This window comes from Culex pipiens, chromosome 2, assembly GCF_016801865.2.
Source record: "Culex pipiens pallens isolate TS chromosome 2, TS_CPP_V2, whole genome shotgun sequence".
In the NCBI taxonomy this organism is placed as follows: domain Eukaryota; kingdom Metazoa; phylum Arthropoda; class Insecta; order Diptera; family Culicidae; genus Culex; species Culex pipiens.
In genome coordinates, this window is record NC_068938.1 from 99,592,960 (window position 1) to 99,598,538 (window position 5,579).

Genomic DNA, 5,579 nt, shown 5'->3' on the forward strand with positions numbered 1-5,579 from the left:
ACCATTTCCAAGCGTTTTGACATGCCGCTTGACATATATCAACAATTGGAAAAAATCCTCGGCTGGGACCGGAATTCCGGATTCACCGGAACTGGCCAAAGTGGCCAGATGACCAGCTGCTGAGTTTCTGACATTTTTATTGAATTTATAAAACCATTTCCAAGCTTTTTGACATACCGCATGCCATATTTGAACATTTGGAAAAAATCCTCGGCTGGGACCGGAATTCCGAATTCACCGGAACTGGCCAAAGTGGCCAGATGACCAGATACTGAGTTTCTGACATTTTCATTGAATTTATAAAACCATTTCCAAGCGTTTTGACATACCGCATGACATATTTGAACATTTGGAAAAATCTTCGACTTGGACCGGAATTCCGGATTCACCGGAATTGGCCAAAGTGGCCAGATGACCAGCTACTAAGTTTCTGACATTTTCATTGAATTTATAAAACCATTTCCAAGCGTTTTGACATGCCGCTTGACATATATGAACATTTGGAAAAAATCCTCGGCTGGGACCGGAATTCCGGATTCACCGGAACTGGCCAAAGTGGCCAGATGACCAGCTGCTGAGTTTCTGACATTTTTATTGAATTTATAAAACCATTTCCAAGCTTTTTGACATGCCGCTTGACATATATGAACATTTGGAAAAAATCCTCGGCTGGGACCGGAATTCCGAATTCACCGGAACTGGCCAAAGTGGCCAGATGACCAGATACTGAGTTTCTGACATTTTCATTGAATTTATAAAACCATTTCCAAGCATTTTGACATACCGCATGACATATTTGAACATTTGGAAAAAATCTTCTACTTGGACCGGAATTCCGGATTCACCGAAACTGGCCAAAGTGGCCAGATGACCATCTGCTGAGTTTCCGACATTTTCATTGAATTTATAAAACCATTTCCAAGCGTTTTGACATGCCGCTTGACATATTTGACGATTGCACCCATGTACCAACATTGGGTCATCCGATGGCCACTTGGAACCGGTCCCAGGGTCCCCGAAGGCCTTGGCCATAAGTAATTGCATAAGTAATATAAGGCATGTTTTATAAGAAAATGATAAAGTTAGGCGTTGTTTCATATCAAAAAATACTTACAATTATACATTAGACTATATCGGCATTAAAATAGTCCTATGTCGATAAACCATTATTTATTTCTCTCAATTAGATGAACCCATATCGATAAAACATACCCGTGGTCGAAATAGTCACTAGGTCTATAAAACCTAATGGCATTTTTCATCTTTATAAAACTCTTAATCAATATTGCTTGCTCATCTGCGAAAAAAAACATTGCTGGCTCATCTGCTTTATGGCATCACGACCGATTCAAAAATTGAAATACCCGAACCACATTGATCACCAAAATCAATCCGGATAACAGACTATTTAGTGAAAACACCGTCCGCTTGTTTGCCGCCTGCAAATTCACCTAATTCTCACACGTTATCAAGGCAATTCTGATTGAACGGAGTTTTACCAATTCTTGCACTTTCTCCTTCCTTTCGTGCATGCGATGGCCAGCAGAGATGCTTGGTGCTGCGTCGCGGCACGTGGAAACCAACCAAATTTTCAAAACTTTCGGCTTGTCTGAGGTCCAACTTTCAAAATTTACAAGAAAAGTATCAATGTTATTACATCATCGTTTTCCTCAGAATGTCAGCTACAAGCTAAATGTAATCTTACTAGGCTTTTATCCAACAATAACGAAGATATGACGAGCGAAAGCAAAAAACATAGATTTTCAGTTTTTCGGACTTTTTCACGGAAATTGGTCCAGTTTTCACAAAAAGTCACCAAATCACTCCAAATTTCACCACAACGTAGATTGGAATGTGCACAACAGCGTGAATATATTTATTTTGCCAAAATTTTTGTTCCTGATTTTTTGGCGACGCAAACGCAAAAAAAGAAATTTTCCCCATGGGGCTCCAACTGGGTGTGTCGTTAAAGTCCCAGTTTAAAAGTCTGATGAAAATACTTTTTTAACCGCATTTTTTTTTTTAATTATATTGATTTTTTTTACATCAAAACTTAGCGCTCGTGTAGTATTTTCCACTTTTTATCTTAAAAATCTTCTATTTTTTGGAAGAATTGACTAAATTTGACGATCCGGTAGCCAAGATCAGTTTTAGAGTGCATGGATCTATTTTTTCTCGAAATTATTAATATTTACATACACTTTTGAAATGATTGGCTAATTTGTTTTTTTTTCTCTTATTTGAAGAAATTCCTAATCATAAGAACATTGTTAGTGAATAAAATAAAGTACTGATAAATTGCTGAAAACCCATTATTAAAATGAAAAATCCGTACTTTTTTATTCGTTTGCCAAAGCAAATGAACTCGAAAACCCAAAACATATCTAGATTTCCATTCAAAACCACCTCTCACTTTTTACTCATTGAGTCTCATTAAAAAACGAATCTAACAAGTATTTTCATATTAAATAAGATAATGAAAAACTTGATAGTTTTAAAATATTTGATATTTTTTTCGCTCCGCACAATGATTTTTAACCTTTCTTTTTGTTGCTTTTAATTTGAGTTTAATTGAGCTGCTCCGAGAGTGATGAATATATTTATAATTTAAATTCTTTAAATATTTTAAATTCGTTAAATACTGACATCTTTATGTAATACTTTCAATTATACCTAAAATTCTTTAAAAATCTTTAAATTCTTAAAATTCTTGAAATTCTTGAAATTCTTGAAATTCTTAAAATTCTTGAAATTCTTAAAATTTTTGAAATTTTTGAAATTTTTGAAATTTTTGAAATTCTTGAAATTCTTGAAATTCTTGAAATTCTTGAAATTCTTGAAATCCTTGAAATTCTTGAAATTCTTGATTTTTTTTGAAATTCTAGAAGTTCTTGAAATTCTTGAAATTTTTAAAATTCTTGAAACTCTTGAAATTCTTGAAATTCTTGAAATTCTTGAAATTCATAAAATTCTTGAAATTCTTGAAATTCTTGAAATTCTTGAAATTTTTGAAATTCTTGAAATTCTTGAAATCCTTCCGTCCGTCGAGAGCGGGAGGTATTAGATTATAGAACGAAAATATCAAAGCATGCTTCTTAATGGGACTGAATAATTTATTGACAAACGGAACAATATTGTAACCGAGAAGATCAACAGTCAGAGAGTCGACTGTACAAGAAATAATTGAAGTCATGTAAATAAAATATAATTGGATTATTTTCCATGCTTCACTATTTGAGTAGTTAGAAAAATCTTAATACTTTATTCCTTAAAATAATCAGCCATTCCCCGTCAAACATGCAGGATCCAAATCAAAAGTGCTGATTTGGCATATGATATCCCCTGAATTTCTGTTTGGCGATTAGGGGGGTCCTTGCCGAAATAAGGTGGTAAAAAAATGACGTTTTTTAACGATTTTCTCGAAAAACCCGCATTTTTCAAAAAATCCAATCTTAGGGACAGCTGAACTAATTTAAGCTTGCCACATTTCAAGAATTGGGCTTTCAGTGAAAAATGATAAGTCATTTCCAGAGTTTTTTTTTTTTTTTTTAATAGGTCCTATAAACATATGAAAGACAATAGCTTATTGGACCTTTTCAAAAAAAAAAAAAAAAAAGAAAACTCAGGATTTTAAGAATATACACCTGAAATGACAACTTTGTTTGCTGATTTAAAGGTATCGGAACCAAAGAGCACACAACTAAAAAAAAAAATTCTTTGATTTTCTGGATGTTTTACTTTTGATACCTAAGACATCGCTTTAATTTTAAAGTTATCGCATTTTTTGTGAAAAAAGTTTATTATAACTCGATTTCTCGGATTAGTTTTCAAAAAGCCGTAAGAGCTATTGGTAAACAAAGTCCATTTTGCATCAGTATTCGACTTACTTACGAAAAACCAATATCAAAAATGCTCGAGATTGTTCATCTACACGTCCTTCAAGTGCCCCAACACACCAAAAAAAAACGCGTAATTTTAAGTTAATTTGATGCACATAACTGGAGCGTCAAATTTGTCTGAATATTACGTCAAGTTTGAAAATTACATGATCCAATCGACCAATTCGTTCATGCATTGAATTTTACCTTAACTGAATATGGGGCGATGTAATTTTACCCGTGCTGCTGCTGGATGAAAAAAAACTGGGATTTTTAGGTTAGAAATTAAAAATAGAAAAGTTTTCACATAAATATTTCTTTATTTCATGCTCATAACATATTACGCTATCGTTTTCATAAAACATGTACTAGAACTGACAATAACATACGTCACTTTTTCCGATTCATTCAAAAGCACTATTTTCGCCAAATTAATCCGTCCATGTTCCGGCCCGTCCTCCGACCCGTTCATCAGCTGGCGGCCTCAAACTGCTCGAAACTGTCACGGGGCACGAATCCGTTCCCCTTCCACTAGAAGATCTGTGTGGACAATCTTCACTCCGGATCTGGTCAGTTGACGACAATCGAATCAACCTAACCTAGAAAATTTGTAACAATATTTAGTTAGCAGTTCTAATTACCGTACCAGTCCAGCTTACCTTGTTTGAAACTGTTTCGGCTGGGGCCAGGCGAGAAGCTTGCTAGTTGAAAATAAAGCAGGAATCGATTCCACAACGAGGTATTCCGGAAAAGACGGGGAGAAACTGCCTCTTTTCACCGGAACGTTGCTCCGGAACTTCGTCAAAATCCCCTTCTATGGGGCCAAGAACTCCGTTGTCTTTCCGAAATGAGAACGGGAATGGCCATAGCAATGGCCTGCAGAAACCTAGAGTTGCGGTCCAGGATCGGGTGGCAGAATAATCTTGATAATGAAAGCTCCAACATCTATAAATAAAACAGTCAAATAAACGACATGCTATTTTGAATTCAAGCGAAAAAATATTGAACTTACCTTTATGTAGTAGGTACTTTTCAAATGCTCTACCAAGATTTGGCAAAAGATTTCTACTTTTCTGGACAAGTTTCGCGAAACTAAACCTTTTCGTTCAAACGCATCTTTCTTTGTGGATTCAAACATGGCCGCCTTCTCACTGGACAGTGCACGGTCAAGCGAAAAACGTAAATACACTTAAAATTGAGTCTGATTTGCTGCAAAATTACGTCAAAGAACACGCTCCAGTTATGTGCATCAAACAAGATGGAATTTTCTATCTTCGCAGATGTAATTTTGAGTTTTATTTGTCGAACAAGAAATTCATCAGTTTACGATTGAGAACACATAATTTTACGTTAGATTTTTGTTTACATGCTTCTGTTTTACATTAGTTATGCAATTACGTTAGACGTAATTTTCATTATTTTTTAGTGTGAAACTTAAAATAAATGAAATTTTATTTCATTTTCGAGAAAAACGAAAATTAGTGTTAGAGGTCGTGGTGGCTCTTAGGGCTTTTTGAAAACTCACCCGAGATTTGTTCATTTTCCCGTTAATTTTCAAAAATGATATAGTTTTAATATCGTGATTCTTTTGCCCACCCTATTCCGGCAAGCACCATCCGAATCACCGAACAAAAAAATACGGGCCTTATTATTTTATCCATCACAAATTTTAGCCAGATCGGAGCGCTTTTGATTTGGATC

At 35.0% G+C, this 5,579-nt stretch overlaps 1 long non-coding RNA gene across 1 annotated transcript; it reads right to left on the reverse strand.

The window, feature by feature from the left end:
* Nucleotides 1-4,285: 4,285 nt before the first annotated feature.
* On the reverse strand, nt 4,286-5,021 carry LOC120430404 (uncharacterized). The gene is made up of 3 exons (XR_005607610.2): nt 4,891-5,021; nt 4,538-4,823; nt 4,286-4,477 (listed from the first exon to the last, which is right to left on the reverse strand). It is a non-coding gene; the product is annotated as an uncharacterized LOC120430404 (long non-coding RNA).
* Nucleotides 5,022-5,579: the final 558 nt, after the last annotated feature.